At 40.2% G+C, this 18,954-nt stretch overlaps 1 long non-coding RNA gene and 1 pseudogene across 1 annotated transcript in view; one reads left to right on the top strand and one right to left on the bottom strand.

Moving 5' to 3' along the window:
• LOC133049885 (uncharacterized) overlaps positions 1-18,954 on the top strand; it is a 73,828-nt gene that overhangs the window by 41,545 nt on the left and 13,329 nt on the right. The gene's annotated exons all lie outside the window — the stretch shown is intronic.
• Positions 13,863-14,948, bottom strand: LOC133050163 (glucose-6-phosphatase 3-like; annotated as a pseudogene).

The raw sequence follows: 18,954 nt of genomic DNA, 5'->3' as shown, positions 1-18,954 counted from the left end.
ACAGCAGATCTACTCTGCAGGTGTGATTTAGGGCCTTCGATTACCATACCTTTGTAATTATCATCAGGCCATGATGAATCCTGGGGAAAGCATGGGTCTTAAATGCAGGGATCCAGGAGCCTAATCAGAATGCAGTGTGTAGAATGAATCTTTCTTCTTGATGCCTCACCCCTTATCAACCAATTGTTCTTGGTTTGAGTAAAACTGTAACACAACTCTTTGCCAGTAATTGTGATTCATCTTCACTTTGCTAATCAAAATGTTATTTCACAGGCTCTGATGGTGTTCAAAACACCTTATAGGAGGTATGATATTTCTTTAAATTGGCTAGCATAGATCTAGTATTTTACATGAAGTGGTGGGAAAATTTTTAAAGCCTCCTGTAGCTCAAAAACCCTTTTATTCTGGCATAGCACACTCACAAGGATTCTAAAAGGCAAACATTATATTGCTGATATGTATATATATATATATATATATATTTAATTTTTCTGTTACTAAGATCAGTGATATCTGGACTAGTGATTCTATTTCCTTCCTACTTAGTGATCATGTCTTATTTAGGAAACACATTTCAGAGGGTTTGCAAGTACTAGAGAAGTTGCTTGGTACTGATGGGCCATAACTTCAAATAGCATATATATGTTAAATATATGTTAACATATATATGTTAAATATCCAACTTTGTCCAATGACCTGTGTTTCACCTCGGGTGAGGCAGAATAGTATGAAGGAAAGAGAGTGAACTTAGTTCCAGAAGATCACAGTGCAAATCTGAATTCTTCTTATTTGTGAATAGGTGTGACCATGGATCTATCTCTTCACCCCTCAAGGCCTCAGATCTTTTCTGTAATGTGATTACATTGGCATAGATCCTCTCCAGGACCTCTTCATCTCTGATATCTATGATTCCATGAAAACAGGAGTCCCTCTTCTTGACCATCAGCATTAAAGTACTTTGTATGCAATTTTTGGATGACAATTATCTATGATACTCAAGTTACTAATGCTTAGAAATTCTTTTCTCCCAGGATTTCAGCCTTGTCTTATATTATTGCAGATAATGGAAATTTGGGGAATTTGAAATCAGAGAAGGGTATGTCAGCATCATTCCAATGTTCACAGTCAGTGAAAAATGGAATTGATTCCTTGTTGGTTTGGGAATATTATAAACATTGGGACACCTAGTTCAACAGAATTCTTTGGCCACTTTGTATAAAGATACAATAATTCAAAGAATTATTATATTGCATTTAAATCCCGACTCCCCAGTTAAATGATAAGTCCCTGAAGGTCTAGAATTTATTTTTGGTCTCTAAATATCCCTAGCACCTACCGTCTAACAGGACTCTATAACTAATCACTTAATAAGTTATACAACATAATTTTTAAAACCTTATGAAAAAAATTATATAGGCTGAAAATATCCTAATTACTAAAAAGTAAGCAATTTTCCACAAAACTCAATGAAAAGGGTATATAGAAATGAATCGTTGATCTTCTATTGTAAACTGAAACTCATTCTGGTGTAATTAGTGGTTATTTGATTTTTAATTGACAGTACCTCCCATAAATCGTATTGTATACAGCTAAGTAGTTGTTACTTCAGAAATAGCTTAGCTAGTATATGATCATATTTATTACAATTTGACATATTCTGAATTTTTTTTTTCCAATGCATGCCCAAAGGTTTTCATTTTATTTTATTTTATTATTATTTTTATTTTTTTTTTCCAGTGGGTTTTGTCATACATTGATATGAATCAGCCATGGATTTACATGTATTCCCAATCCCGATCCCCCCTCCCACCTCCCTCTCCACCCGATTCCTCTGGGTCTTCCCAGTGCACCAGGCCGGAGCACTTGTCTCGTGCATCCCACCTGGGCTGGTGATCTGTTTCACCATAGATAGTATACATGCTGTTCTTTTGAAATATCCCACCCTCACATTCTCCCACAAAGTTCAAAAGTCTGTTCTGTATTTCTGTGTCTCTTTTTCTGTTCTGCATATAGGGTTATCGTTATCACCTTTCTAAATTCCATATACATGTGTCAGTATGCTGTAATGTTCTTTATCTTTCTGGCTTACTTCACTCTGTATAATGGGCTCCAGCTTCATCCATCTCATTAGGACTGGTTCAAATGAATTCTTTTTAATGGCTGAGTAATATTCCATGGTGTATATGTACCACAGCTTCCTTATCCATTCATCTGCTGATGGGCATCTAGGTTGCTTCCATGTCCTGGCTATTATAAACAGTGCTGCGATGAACATTGGGGTGCACGTGTCTCTTTCAGATCTGGTTTCCTGAGTGTGTATGCCCAGAAGTGGGATTGCTGGGTCATATGGCAGTTCTATTTCCAGTTTTTTAAGAAATCTCCACACTGTTTTCCATAGCGGCTGTACTAGTTTGCATTCCCACCAACAGTGTAAGAGGGTTCCCTTTTCTCCACACCCTCTCCAGCATTTATTGCTTGTAGACTTTTGGATAGCAGCCATCCTGACTGGCGTGTAATGGTACCTCATTGTGGTTTTGATTTGCATTTCTCTAATAATGAGTGATGTTGAGCATCTTTTCATGTGTTTGTTAGCCATCTGTATGTCTTCTTTGGAGAAATGTCTGTTTAGTTCTTTGGCCCATTTTTTGATTGGGTCATTTATTTTTCTGGAATTGAGCTGCAGGAGTTGCTTGTATATTTTCGAGATTAATCCTTTGTCTGTTTCTTCATTTGCTATTATTTTCTCCCAATCTGAGGGCTGTCTTTTCACCTTACTTATAGTTTCCTTTGTAGTGCAAAAGCTTTTAAGTTTCATTAGGTCCCATTTGTTTAGTTTTGCTTTTATTTCCAATATTCTGGGAGGTGGGTCATAGAGGATCTTGCTTTGATTTATGTCGGAGAGTGTTTTGCCTATGTTCTCCTCTAGGAGTTACATAGAAAACTATAAAACACTGATGAAAGAAATCAAAGAGGACACAAACAGATGGAGAAACATACCGTGTTCATGGATTGGAAGAATTAATATTGTCAAAATGGCTATTCTACCCAAAGCAGTCTATAGATTCAATGCAATCCCTATCAAGCTACCAACGGTATTTTTCACAGAACTAGACCAAAGAATTTCACAATTTGTATGGAAATACAAAAAACCTCGAATAGCCAAAGTAATCTTGAGAAAGAAGAATGGAGCTGGAGGAATCAACCTGCCTGACTTCAGACTCTACTACAAAGCCACAGTCGTCAAGACAGTATGGTACTGGCACAAAGACAGAAATATAGATCAATGGAACAGAATAGAAAGCCCAGAGATAAATCCACGAACCTATGGACACCTTATCTTTGACAAAGGAGGCAAGGATATACAATGGAAAAATGACAACCTCTTTAACAAGTGGTGCTGGGAAAACTGGTCAACCACTTGTAAAAGAATGAAACTAGAACACTTTCTAACACCATACACAAAAATAAACTCAAAATGGATTAAAGATCTAAATGTAAGACCAGAAACTATAAAACTCCTAGAGGAGAACATATTCTGAATTTATATATTCAATTTAAAGTTTTAATGCAGTGAAAGTGGGGACTACACAGCTACCTAGTATATTTATGTATGGCTTCCCCCTTTCCTCTGAAACTATAAATTGAGAACCGGAGTATCTCAGTTTAGAAGGTAAGTGTCCAAATCTTATAGTCTTAGGGATCCTTCCTTCTCTGAACTCTATAGCTACCACTCTGTCCTGGAGGTTTGGCCTTTTGTTAGAGGGCTGTTATGCTATTTTAGTCTACAGTATTTGTCCTACCTCCCCAGCCAGATTACAGATTTATTGAAAGCGTAGACCACATATCTTACAATTCTGTATTCCAAGAGTCTAACAGACTTTTACTTATTCAGAGAGTAATCAGTTAATATTTTCTGGACTCCTACAGGTAGGTCTATAGACACATTTCCTATTGTAAGCCCACAATAAAGGCAACAAGTGTAAGTTTATTTGTTGAATTTCCCAATTCACTAAAAAGGAAAAGGCAGAGGAACCAGAGATCAAATTGCCAACAGCTGCTGCATCATAGCAAAAGCAAGGGAATTCCCTCCAAAAATCTACTTCTGCTTCCTTGTCTATGCGAAAGCCTTTGACTGTATGCATCACAAGAAATTGTGGAGAAGTCTTAAAATAATGGGAATAACAGACCACCATACCTGTCTCCTGAGAAACTTATATGCAGGACAAGAAGCAACAGTTAGAACCGGACATGGTACAAACACACTGGTTCCAAGTTGGGGAAAGGAGTACATCAAGGCTGTATATTGCTACCCTGCTTATGTAACTTATATGCAAAGTACATCACACAAAATGCCAGGCTGGATGACTCATAAGCTGGGATCAAGATTACCAGGAGAAATATCAACAACCTCAGATATGCAGAGGATATGTCTTTAATGGCAGAAAGTGAAGAGGAACTAAAGAGCCTCTTGATGAAAGTGAAAGAGGAGAGTGAAAAAGTTGGCTTAAAGCTCAACATTCAGAAAACTGAGATCATGACATCTGGTTCCATCACTTCATGGCAAATAGATGGGGACAAAATGGAAACAGTGATAAGTTTTATTTTCTTGGTCTCCAAAATCACTGCAGACGGTGACTGTAGCCATGAAATTAAAAGATACTTGCTCCTTGGAAGAAAAGCTATGACAAAACTAGACAGCATATTAAAAAGCAGAGATTACAGTTAGCCCACAGAGATCTGTACAGTCAAAGCTATGGTTTCTCTAGCAGTCATGTATGGATGTAAGAGTTGGCCCATAAACAAGGCTGAGAGCTGAAGAGCTGATGCTTTTAAACTGTGGTGCTGGAGAAGACTCTTGAGAGTCCCTTGGACAGCAAGGAGATCAAACCAGTCAATCCTAATGGAAATCAACCCTGAATATTCACTGGACAGATTGATACTGAAGCTGAAACTCCAATACTTTGGCCACCTGATGCAAAGAGCTAACTCACTGGCAAAGACCCTGATGCTGGGAAAGACTAAGGACAAAAGGAAAAGAGGGCAACAGAGGATGAGATGATTGGATGGCATCACTGACTCAATGGCCGTGAGTTTGAGCAAACTCTAGGAGATAATGAAGGACAGGGAAGTCTGGTGTGCTGCAGTTCATGGGGTCACAGAGAGTTGGACAGGCTTAGCAATCAAACAACAACATTTCATGAAACAATCTTAATGCAGAAATAGCTATTTTTCTTTTATACTATTTAACTACTCTAAAAATATTTAGGTCTTTTAGTTACTGTCATAGAGTTTAGTCTGTGATCTTATGCAGATGTAGGCTATTCAAGATTTAAATTGCCTTTAGTTCATCTAAAATAAATTTGTTGGATAACTGAATTTGTTCTTTATCAAAATTTCAGTACACATTAAAATATGTTGGCTTTTAAAATTATTGAAAAAAGTATATTTTATTAATAAAAATTTATGTGTTGCCTGACTCATATCTCAGAAATGTACTTTTAATCCTTAAATTTATGTAGTTAGCCTATATTTTGAAGAATCTGGTGGCTTTGTTCAGGGGAACCTGTCCTAGAGCTCTAAAAGTATAGTAAATACAACATTTATAAAAGCTGTATAAAAGAAACACTTTGTGAAAAACTATAAATTGGGGTCAAGAGAGTCCTTTTTAAGACTTAGGATAAGGACATAATTTCTCTCATTAAACTCCTTTGGTATGAATATGATAGTTCAATATTTAATGAATTATTTCCTACAACTTTTGAGTGTGTGGACAATTGAAGTTTTATTTGGAATATAAGCCTAGCTTCTAGGGGAAATAGGTAACTATGAATGCTTGGCACTGGGTCTGGAAAACATCTGGAAAAATAATTTCTAAGTTTTAGAGAGATCAGGAAGGATGTTTAAGAGCATTCTTTACGGTATAAACTTGAGAGTGCCCAACAAGAGTACTTCTACATTCTGAATTCTTAAGTATTATTCTTATTAAAAATAATATCACTGACACAAAGAGTGAAAGTGACAGAAGTAAAATGTAGAAGTCATGCTGGGTGTCTTACTTGTTTAAGCTTGTTTCAGCTACAACTCTGCCTCTGCAAAGCGTTAACATCTTTTTGTGTTGTACATTGGAATAAACTAAAGCTTAGATGCCTAAAAATTGAAGCAAATAAGTCCTGAAACTAAGTCTGAACCTAAATCTCTCATATTTCGAAAACCCGTGTTCTTAATTGCTTCATGTTGATTTCCTGTGCTGAGGAAAAGCTATTTTCCCTCTTATTATCTACAGTATAGGTAGATCTTTGCATACTGGTTCTGGCACCATCTCACACGGGAGCTTCCTGCCAGTCACATGGTGACAATTATGCTTGATTAAGCAGATCCAGTAAGTACTTGATCGACTTTTTCCCATAAATACTGACATTCTGCAGCCAAAGGGAAAAGAACACTTGCCATTATTCTAAGCACCTTGGCCGTCTCCCCTTGTCCCTAACAATAATACCAGGCTCTGAGTTTCCTGAGAACAGTGTTCCCAGATTCTTGCCTCAGCCTGATTCCAGGGTGTCTATTTAATTTGAATTTCTGAGGTCTGTAAGTCTACCAGCAGGCAGGTGACGATTTATGAGGTTTGCGGAGATGTTTGACAAAGGGTCATTGTTGTTATTGGTCATTCTATCCCTGATAATTCATTTAGAATCCTCTAAAAATACGTAGGAAAGATGCTTTGAAAATTATGCATGCTAAGTTGCTTCACTAGTGTCCGATTCTTTGCAGCTGTATGGACTGTAGCCCCCCAGGCTCCTCTGTCCATGGGATTCTCCAGGCGAGAACACTGGAGTGGGTTGCCATGCCCTCATCTGGGGGATCTTCCTGACCCAGGGATCTAACCCGAGTCTCTTGCATCTCCTGCATTGGCAAGTGAGTTCTTTACCACTAGTGCCACCTAAGAAGTCCTTTGAAAATTATAAATGTATGCTATTATGAGAATCTAAACGACTTCACAACCCACTCCAGTATTCTTGCCTGGAAAAGTCCATGGACAGAGGAGCCTGGTGGACTACAGTCCATGATGTCACAGAGTCAGACACGACAGCACAGGGCAGGCAGGCAAACAACCTCAAAAGATAATACGAATAACACACTGACTTATAACCCACCAAAAAGACGACATTAGCAATGGTTTTCACAAGTTGTATCAGAATCTCTTAAAGAACTTGATACAGCTCTGGGCACTGTGCTCCCTGCCTCAGAATATTATGCTCTCAAACATAGAATATTAAGGGAATGCATGCATGCATGTGTGGTCAGTCATGTCCAACTCTTTGTGACCCCATGGACTATATAGTCTGCCAGGGGTCCTCTGTCCATGGAATTTTCCAAACAAGAATACTGGAATGGTTGCCATTTCCTACTCCAAGGGATCTTTCTGACCCAGGGATCGAACCCACATCTCTTCTGTTTCCTATGTTAGCTAGCAGATGAATTCTTTACCACTGTGCCACCTGGGTGTCCCCAGGGGAACATAAGTGGCTTACGATAGTATTTTATGTGGCACTCTAACTTAGACCAAAGCAGCATTCCTGAATGGCTCTCTCCAAGTAAAACTCAGTGGTTCAGACTTTTCCTATAGTCTCCACAATTCAGAGTTAATTGCTTTCAGGTATATAGCTGAAGGGGTAGGGAAGCACAGAAAGAGTGTGGAAAACCCAGTGAGGGAAGAACATGAACCTCAAAGAAGATCTTATGGTGCAAGCCCTAACTTTGCTCAGAACCGGTCGCATGGACTGAATTGAATGCAAGAGGGCTCATGATACGCCCAGGAGCCTAATAGGCATAGTTTGGTGAACACATGGCCTTTTCTCTGCCTTATAGATTATATGAGTAAGGCTGGATAGAACAGATAAAAGCAACATCAAGTAAGTATGGAAAACTTTGATCATAATAGAATTTTAATGGATGCCCAACAATGCCCTCATAGTTAATATAGGCTGGTGCAAAGACTATTTGATCATAATGTGACTTTTAGGCAGGTTATTTTCATTTTCATCACCTGTAGTATGGTCCTTGGGAGAATGCAAACAGAGACTATTGGTAAGGAATACCTGAAACCAGGGCTCGCTTTATGGGCATGTAACTTATATTGTTGCATAGAACTCTGTTCTCACAAAGCCCCCACATTCAGATTAATGCTCTGCTATTGCTGTCTTAAAATTCTTAGTAATTTTTAACAAGGGGCCTTGCATTTTCATTTTGCGCTGGGCCAATATTCTAAGCACTCTGGCCATCTCCCATTATGCAGCTAGTCCTATTTGAAATTCATGTCTAATCAGAGACTAGAACTAGGTTCAGTGATAAAATGAAGATACAATCTTTAAGATGAAGTTAATGCTAATCGACCTTTTAAAGAAGACAAGTTACAATGACAAAGCTGTGTGTATATGTGTGTGTGTGTGTGTGCATGCGCACACACATACACTGGCACATGTGAAAAAGTGCACAGGCAGAATGTATTTTCTCTTAGGACAAAGTTTATTGGGAGCAATTTGTTTTAATTGATATTCATTGAGCATCATTCCATTGTTTATTGTTAGCTACTCATGTGAAGAGTTGGTTGATGTCTATAGCACAAACATTTGTTTCAGATAAATGGGCGTTTCAGTTGGGTAAGTTTTAATTAAGCAACCTTTATTGGACAAGAAGTTGTTTTTGAAACTATGAGAAAATTACTACAGTTTGCTAATTCTGTTTTCCAGAATCTAAAAACATTGAATCTTATCTACTACAACCCTGAATATGATTTTGACTACAAATGACCCAAGTATTTGGCATCAAAATAAGGAATAAGATACTTTTCCAATGAAATGTGTTAAATTTTTTTTCTACCGCATATACCTAGGCACCATTTAACTGTTCTCAAGCATATTGAGCCATTGATTCTGAAATGAATGACTTCTTTTTAAATCCTACTTCCACACCACTTACCTATATCGCTATTCTAGCATATCACTTTTCATAGGTATTTATTTATTTACACATTTGCCAAAGGAGGACACTGGACTCTTAACTCTTTGGGAATAGAAGCTGTTGCCATTCATCTTGCTATTTATTCCCAGAGCTGAGTAGAGTTTCCAGAACTCTACTAGAGTTTCCAGGATCTAGAACATGTTTAATAAATATTTAATGAATAAACTAAGGAATAAATCATTATAACAATGTCATTTTTCTTTCAGCAAAATAAATATTTCCAAGGCTTAAAGGAAACTTCTGTTCTTAATAAAACCAATGTCAGGATGTTTTTGATTTGCAAGAACGTTTTAAACTTGCATTATGCTCTTAAGTCCATAGCAGCTATGTTCCATATTGGGATGAAAGAAAGCATATTCTTAAAAAGTGAGATCCTAAGACATCTTAAGGGTAAAAATAGCAAATACTTAACTGTCGTATTCAGAGGCTTCCCAGGTGTCTCAGTGGTAAAGAAACTGCCTGCGAATGCAGGAGATGCCGGAGACTTGTTTAATCCCTGAATCAGGAGAATCCCCAGAGGAGGAAATGGCAACCCACTCCAGTATTCTTGCCTGGAGAATCGGTGAACAGAACACCCTGGCGGATTACAGTCCATGGCCTTGCAAAGAGCTGGACATGAATTAGTGACTGAGCATGCATGTCATATTCAGAAGTTCATTATTTTATTGAAGGAGATTTTTGTCCTATTTAAAAAAAGGGTTTGCTTGAATACATTCACACAACACATGTATAAGTAAAGCATAATATATATATATATATATATACATATATATATATATATAGTTTTCAAAGGATTTATATGTTGGTATAGTTTGGTATTAAACTTGATGCTAATAATATAGTTTTTCCCATGGTCTACTAGTAATGACCATGAGTAGGGGTCACTATCCTTTTGTTTAAGGCTAAACCTGGTTTATTTATTGTATTAGTTTTCTGTGATTATAACACAAAATCCATAACTTAAAAAAACAGAAATTTCTTTCCTCCTAGTTCTCAAGGGCAAAAGTCCAGGACAATATCACTGAACCAAAATCCAAAGCATATCTGCAGGGTCACACTTCATTTGGAGGGTCTAAAGGAAAATCCATTCCTTGCCTCTTCCAGCTTCTGTTAGCTGCTAACATTCCTTGGCTTATGGACATATCCAGCCATCAGAGCCAGCATCCTCAAATCTGTTCTGTGTCTTCACATTGCCTTCTCTTTGTGGGTCATATATCCTTCCTCTCTTTTATAAGGACACTTGGATTGCATTCATTTAGGGCCCACTCAGATAATCCAGGATAATCTCCCTGTCTCTAGATCCTTAACTTAATGACATTTGCAAAGACCCTTTCCCCAAATAGGGATTCCCTGGTGGCTCAAAGGTAAAGCCTCTGCCTGCAATGTGGGAGACCCAGGTTTGATCCCTGGGTCAGGAACATCCCCTGGAGAAGGAAATGGCAACCCACTCCAGTACTCTTGCCTGGAAAATTCCATGGGCTACAATCCATGGGTTTGCAGAGTCAGACACAACTGAGCCACTTCATTTTTTTCACTTTTCCCCAAATAAGGTAACACTTATGAGTTTCTATGGATTAGGATCTTCTGTCTTTGGGGGCAGTTATTCAGCCTGCTACATTTGCTCTGTTTACTCTTGTATTAATGACTATGTAGTGGGATGCTGGCTGATGTAAAACGGTGTACTTTTCTCTATGCTCACTGACACAGGAATGAGGATGCTATATAGAGATTTATAAACTAAATAACACTTTAAGGAAAAATGCTGCCTAAAGAAGTAGGCTTTGGCAAGTAGGGCTCAGAGAGGGAGCTCATAACTTCATGATAATACCTCACATAAATTAAAGTAATGTTAATTGTCTCCCCCACAGCAAGGCCATTAAGCAGTTTATTGCTCCTACCTTCAGAATTTATTCTGGTATTTCTTGTGGTCCTACCTTTTCAATGGTATTTTACTTTTTACCCAGAAGGGATATAAACACTTCCTTGACAGTCCTTTCTGGTATATTTCACCTCTAAGTATAACAAGAGGAGGAAATAAATGACCAAATGGGTGCTGATAAGCTCCGTAGCAATCAAAGATAAAAGGCTCCAGAAAGACATCGGGATGTGGAGTTTCATTTTGAAACACAGTTCCTAACAACTGGAGAGAATAAGTGTGTCTGCATTCCCTAGTTATGAACAGCTAACCTGTCAGTGACCTTGTCACTAACCAGGGAGGAATTTTCTGTTTCATTTTCCCTCTGTGTTGAGGTAAGACCCTCAGCACCAGGAGAAAGGAGGTTGTATTTCTTCACCACATTTTATTCCTCTCCTACTATGTGTCAGATATTACGTACGAAGCCCTGGCTCATGCCACTCCCTTCTTTCCCTCTGGTGATAGCTTTCCATGTAATTTTCAAGTCTTCAGAACTTTGCCAGATTCTATGCTTGGACATTTACAATTGGACCAAGGTCACAAAAGGACAGCTTAGTTGGAAAGGGGGAAAAGGGAGGGGAAAAAAAATGCTAAGAAGTTACATAAATGTCCTCTAGCACATTCCCTGTTCCGAGGGCTAATGTACTGTAGCAATTCATCAGTCATTCTAATAGTCTTTTAACTTCTGTCTGAAAGCCTACTAAATGCTAACATCTTAAATGTTTAATATTCTAAAACATATTTTCATTAATCATGCAAATGATCTAGGCATCCATATTTTACAGTAACTCTCTTTGGAGATTGCAGCCTAAGGCTTTGTGTATGAGAGACCCACATTGGTGAATGATACTGTAGATGAAATATAACTTATAGAATTTTAGAAATGAAAAGTTGCTAGTAAAGTTTCAGTAGTTATGTGTTGTCACAGTTATTAAAAAAACAAAATGATATTAATGTCAAGTACTTCTGATTAAGTAGCAAGCAACTAAAATATGCACTAGCTTCATTCTATTCTATTACTTAGTTGGTGGATGGGTATTAATGGGGTAGATTTTTTCTTTTTTTTTGGTGAAGCTGTTGGTCGTGTCCGACTCTTTGTGATCCCATGGACTGTAGCCTACCAGGCTCCTCCATCTATGGAATTTTCCAGTCAAGAGTACTGGAGTGAGTTGCCATTTCCTTCTCCAGGGGATCTTCCTGACCCAGGGATCGAAGCCAGGTCTCCCACATTGCAGGCAGGCGCTTTACCATCTGAGCCACCAGGGTAGATCGTATATTGTCTTAATAGAAATGGCCCCATGTTTCATCACAAAATGGACTATGGACTCCGTTGTTATAAAAGGATAGAATATGAGTTCCTTGCAGTTGGGTTGGCCTGAACAGCACCATGACAACCTCCATTTATATACTGCCAGTCACCCCAATTCCAAGGATTCTTAGTTGCTTGGGAAAAGGAGACATATAGTGGTGGGCCCCCTGAAACAGATGAAAGAGGAATGGAAAGAATAAAGGCCATGAATTTTGGTAGTGTTAGTGGAAATGCTTTACCCTGAAACTGCTTGATTTCAGCAGGGATGGAGGCTGGTAGTGAAATAGAAATGGCCTGTGACCATGGAAATGTAGAGCCATGGAGGAGGGCTCTCTGGACTCAAGAACACGACCTAAGTAACTGGAACTGAGAGAGCTGTAGTGCATCAGTGCACTTGCCCATCTCCCAAGAGCAAACAGATGGCACGGTGACACCAGGACAGTTCAAAAAAGTCTTCTTTCTAGAGGCACTAACTACAAACACGTGGGCAGAGTGGAGAGGAGGGGAACCGTTTGTGGCCATGCAGGTAGTGAGGGCTAACAGCTGTTGTTCAATACAGGCCTTAGGAGATGAGAGAAAGGAGCAACTGCCAGAATTTGAAGGAAAGGGAGTCTTTATAAAAAGTCACCTTTGAGGGCTTATTGACCTTTAAGGGAGACGGCCAGCCCAAGGTGATCTCATGCAGAGAAGAAACACCCTGACTTCGCTCCCTTCTCTCCCTTCAGTCTTCTTGATGGGACTTTCCATTCATTGAGCCAAACAGGAACCTGAAAACTCAGATTAAGAATATGGTCCCCACAGATTAGCTTCCCTGAGTGGATACCAGGGCTTCACATATGGAGAGTGGGGGTGGTACAGGGAGTCAGAAACGTCTAGTTTCAGTATGAATACCACTTCTTTAGTAATGTGAACAAAACCATAATCTCTCTTTGAATGCTTTTCTTATGTTTATTTTCCTTAAGCATTTATTGTATGGTTAGTTTCTTTCACAGTATCACCTGATACTACATATTTGTTATCTTAACAAAATTTCTAGTAGCAGTGCTGCTTCCCCAGTACACAAGCATGAACTACCTTAGCCTCTGAGTAATCAGATATTTTAAGAAAACACATAGCTACTTGTCATCCAGACAGTTCTGAACTTTATTCTGAACATTACTTTACCGTTTGGTATATCACTGTGCTTCTAAATATCTGTTGTCTGTACCACTAAAGGAACTCTAAGGTCTTCACTTTTTTAGATTGTTGGCCTTCTCTCTTTTTCTTTTTTTCCCAGAGGTTTGGAAGGGCTTTACTGGGGCTACTCTGAGCCCCTCACAGTGTTCCAGGAACCCATTGGTCTTGCCGTTGCCTTTGCTCTTTGGGTATTTGGGAGGGAAGGCAGGAGCACCATCCTTCCCGGGAGAAAGAAGGCCCTTTTTGGGGACTGAGACGAGGGGTGGGAAAAGTAGAAAATTCATCAGGAGCAGAGTCTGGTGGGGCCCAGAAGTGGCCAGGGCTTCCTCTGGGAGAATGGAGGTCATGGAGTGTTGGCTTCATGAGAGAGAAGGTGGCAGTAGGAGGGCCTAGAGTCAGGAAGAGCAGATAGGTGATGCTTTGGGCCCTGAATGTGTGCACCAGTCAGGATGCGAGGGCCATGACCAGGTGTGGCCAGAGAGTGTGCCTGCGGATGTAGAGAAGGCTGAGCTGATGAGGGGAGCCCAGCCAGTCCAGGGGGCCAGCAGCTCCGTGGCCAGTGCAAGGCAAGCTAGCTTCTGGCCACATCCCAGGTGTACCCACCATACCTGGGCATGGCAGGGAGAGCTCAGGGTGACGCCCAGGCCCAGGTTCAGGGAGAAAGAGGGCTGGCTGTCCAAGTGTACCCACTTGGGCCGTTTATGCCACTTAGAGGCTAGGTTGATGGACCAAGAAAGATCCAGGCCCAGTGTAAAGAGAGTCCAATAGACATGGCTGGCGCCCAGCAAGAAGGCCAGTGAGGACAACCCACAGGAGGTTAGCTTCCACTCTGTGGGCACCTAGGGGACATCAGCCAGCCCAGGACAGCACCAGTTATTAGGCCAGTCAAGTCCTGGTGAGGGAAATATGCTAAGAGGAAGACCCAGGACAAGCCGACGGCCAAGGAAAGTCAATAAGCCAAGCTAGGTATCACCCTCACCCAGTGACTGTGGATCCAAGTGGCCAGCTGAGAAGAGACAGCCATTGTTATGGGCCAGAGGGCTGTTCCCACAGGAACAGTCTGGGAAGGGCTGCCTGGACCAGTTTCATAAGAAGAGGGGAACAGGTGAATAGCTATAGTGCCCAGACTCATGGGCCCACCAAAAGGGCCTGTCTCCAAAAAGAAAGCACTCGAAGAGGAGGTTGAGTCACTCGGGGAAGAGGCTGATCCATCCCACCATGATGCCCACTTGGAGAGAGGAATAGTAGGCCATGGGATGGAGAGCAGAAAGAGGCTCCTCGAGTGGCCCAGAAAGGTGATCCAGAGCCACACGTACTCCAACCAGGACAGCTGGTTTGCAGCACGTCAACTATCATGATCCCTGTGCCTGGCGTGGGCACCACGGCCACCAGAGAGCTGGCCTGGCCAGGGTTTGGTCTGAGGTGGTGCGTCCCTCCTTTGCTGCTGTGAAGATGGATATGCAATATCCAGGGCAAGATTCCTTCCAGACCAGACGTTTCTCCTCTGGTGCTGCTACCCTCCAAAGACATTTCGAGATCTCTTGGACAGAAAGCTAGGGGCTACTCCTATTCTGGGGAGCCAGGCATACCTGGCAGGTGCTGAAGTCGGACCCTAAATTTGCACACACAACTGGTTAATTGGTCCATGCCTTCCTCCCCCCAGCTCAAGACTCTCATGCTTGAGTTCATTCACTATTGATTTGGAAGCTGACAGATTTGGAAGCCTCTTAATTTTGAGGGGTTGTCCCTAAAGTCTTGAAAGTTCTTATATATAGCACAGAATAGTCACACTTCCTCCCAGTTCTCAGCTTGCTTGCTTTGCCCCTCTCCTTTCCATAGTTTGCTTCTAATTACATTTCTCTAGTAAAATACTTAACCATTTCTTCCTTAATCATGGATTCTAAGGTGCAATAAAAATCCAAAGGGAAATATATATGTTGTTATACAGAAAGACAGATTTTTTCCCCCCAGAGCATTTTCAGTGATTTCTGCAGGAATGAATGAGTAAAGGTTTCAAGAATGAATAGTGGCAGAAAAGCAACTTACTATTGTATACAAGTCTCTGCAGCCCCTGGGTACCAGTACTTCTGTATCTCCTTTTGTTGAGTTCTCTATTTTTTTATGAATATGCATATTGGGGAAAAAACTTCCATCTGCTCCCTTTTAGCTGATTCCATCACTTTTTTGAGCTGTGCATCATTATGAAGCTTCAGAGAAAAATGATCATTTACATTATATATGGATGTAAAGTAGAGAAGGAGTTGATGAATTGCAAACAAGTATAATCTATATGGACAAATTGTGCCGGAAGTGATTTCACCCCATTTTACTCTGCAAATGGAATAATTCTTGCCCAATCATTTGGCCAAGTGCCCACGAACTTGGAGAAGAAAACCATACTGATGGCCTGTGCAGCAGGATTTCACCTCTCCCCATGAAGAAACAGGGATTTCCCTGGTGGCTCAGACAGTAAGGAATCTGCCTGCAATGCAGGAGACCCAGGTTTGATCCCTGGGTTGGGAAGATGCCCTTGAGAAGGAAATGGCAACCCACTCCAGTACTCTTGCCTGGAGAATAGCCATGGATAGAGGAGCCTGGCGGGCTACAGTTCACGGGGTCATGAAGTCAGACATGACTGAGCACCTAGCACTATATGAAGAAACAGTGCTTTGCTCTAGGGCTCACCAGAGACTCCAGAGGTCAAAAGAAATCTCTGAACATTCTAATGTTATTCTTTATAGGTTCTTCTGTCATGGTTTCTTAATTTATAGTATCATGTAGACACATTGCTATACTGTGTATGTGAGAAATTTGCATGATGGAGTAAGAAATGTGAAGTAATGAAAATACTTTCCCAGTAGCCTCTCCCTCTGCACTTTGTTTCCCAGGGTAGATCATTTGCCTAAATGTCCAGGTAGCGCTAGTGGTAAAGAGCCTGCCTGCCAATGCAGGAGACATAAGAGCTGTGGATTCCATCCCTGGGTTGCGAAGATTCCCTGGAGGAGGGTATGGCAACTCACTCTAGCATCCTTGCCTGGAGAAATCCCATGGACAGAGGAGTCTGGCAGGCTACAGTCCAGGGGGTCACAAAGAGTCAGACACAACTGAAGCAACTTAGCACACATGCAAGCACCCTAAAAATTTAAAAATATATGCCTTACTTTCAGCATGTCTTTTTATAAGGGCTTTTCTGTTGGCTATATCACACTCAGCAGTGACCCTATACTGTATACACCAAGGCCTGAGGTGCAGCCGTAATCCCAAATCTTTTATTTATTTAATATAGGCATTCATTTCTATATTTAGTCATTTATCCTTAAGTGATCATTCCTATCATGTGCCAAGAGTGAAGAATCAGAGCTAAATGCAATGAAACCTCTTCCTAAACTAACAGGAGTAAACAAAGAAGTATTCTGTCATGACAGAATGGTCTTTGGCTGTGAAGGTCTGTTAAATCAGCTGACTCTCTCCTTGATGCTGGAGAACACAGTTGTCTTAGCCCTCAGGCACTTGTGTCTGAAGAATTTCAGATCACTACAGGACCAGGCCAGTGTTACAGTAGCATGTACACTGCTTTGATTTTATGTTCAGGCATCAGTTTTTACGCACATACTGCATGCCTTGTGCTGAGTGTTTTGAACAGATTATCTCACTTAATCGACAAAATGCTATGGAATATTAGTACAACAATTATGTATATTTTGCAATGGGAAGAAAATGAAGCTCAGAGGATAAGTGACCTGCCCAAAGTCACACAGTCCTCAAACCAGGATCTCCAGCTGATATGTTGAGGTCAACACAGGGTGTGATGAGATGAATTCAGTGTTAAGATAGGAGGTAGCATAAAGTGAAGGTTACTTCTATCTTCCATAGCCATAAAACCTGGTCAAATTTAGAAACTGCTGTTCTTTTGCCTATATTTAGTCCCTATTCATTTTGCTTTCAACCTTTACATAATTTTAGCATGACTTCCCACTTTATGAAGGAGTACTTGAAGTCTGCCTGCTGATTAGTTATACAATTTTATCGGCGGTGGCGGGGTGGGTGGGGATGGAAGTGCATGTGTGGGGTGATGGAGTATCTAAAATTTCATCATATTATTTTCTCAGAACTTATGCTTGTAACGGAAGTTTCTCAACATGAAATGTCATCAGTTTGGCCTCACTCAGGAAGTTGCAAGGCACTTGACTAACCTCAGTGAGTTGGACGTTATCTAAAACCTGAAAATCTTTAGCTGCCTGGCATTTTAGAACTTTCAAAAGTTATCTTATTTTTTTAATGAATTATTTTCTTAGTTTTGTTGATTAAAAAATTATGACAAAATACTTCAAGGTGAAGGTATATTCCTGTTTATGTAAGCAATAGAATGTGTGTGTGTGTGTGTGTGTGTGTGTGTGTGTTGGAGGTGGAGTGGGGGGAACCAGGATTTAAATCATCTAATTTTTGCTCTTTTCAAAATAGTATTGAAACATTTTATCCATTTATCTGAAATAAAATTTCTCTGACCATGCATTCTGTCAAAACAGACTTGAGTCTGAAAACACAGGCTCTCCCTGGGACCGGAATAATCATTGAATTCCAGAACATGAAAAAGTTTTACAGCCTTTCTATACTGAGAGATTCAGCTGGTTCCAGTGGAGAGGCTATAGTGAGATGGTGGTGTGTTTAGTCATGTCCGACTATTTTGCAACCCCATGGACTGTAGCCCACCTGGCTCCTCTGTCCATGGAATTTTCCAGCCAAGATACTCAAACAGATTGCCATTTCCTCCTCCAAGGGATCTTCCCTATCCAGGGAATGAACCCATGTCTCTTGTATCTCCTGCAATGGCAGGCAGATTCTTTACCACTGTGCCACCTGGGAAGCTCGTAGATTGAATAGATTGATTTAAATATAGATATGGAATGTGTATGGGAATAATAATTATATTTAATGTACTCCAGCAAACAACTCCTAAATGCCCACGCTGTACCTGGTTTTATACCAGGAATGAAAAAGACTAAATAAAATAATCTCTGTCACAAGAAGATCACTGTGTCATGGAAGGGCAAATGTGATAATAAATAAAGTATAATATGAAAAGTGTTTTAACCAACAGAGATACAAATTGGTATGGAAATACAAAGAGGAGAACACCAAAGGGAATCATGGAAGGCTTCACAGAACAAGTGATTTTGGTGGTGAGTCTCAAGACAGAAAACAGAGGGAGGCTTCTGCATATAGAAACTAGCAGGAGCCACTCCAGGAAAATAGATAATGTAAGACAAGTAAAAAAAGGAATAGTGAATTCAGGACACTGCAAGTGTATTGCTTTGGCTGGAGAGTGTAGAGTGAGAGATGGGAGAGGAAAGATATGACTCTTAGGGTAGGTTAAACATTGTTGGGGAGGATTTTATGTATCCCAGAAGGTTTAAATACTATACTAGAGACAATGAAAAGCCATCAAATGTTTTTAAGCTGAAAGTATGTGATTTAATTTTTGTGTTAAATCACATACTGAATTGTGCCTCCCCCATCCCCTCAAATTCATATGTTG

The sequence above is a fragment of the Dama dama genome, chromosome 31 (genome assembly GCF_033118175.1).
Source record: "Dama dama isolate Ldn47 chromosome 31, ASM3311817v1, whole genome shotgun sequence".
NCBI classification, from domain to species: Eukaryota; Metazoa; Chordata; class Mammalia; order Artiodactyla; family Cervidae; genus Dama; species Dama dama.
Note: the sequence above shows the minus strand (reverse complement) of the source record. Positions and strands in the feature narration are given on the sequence as shown.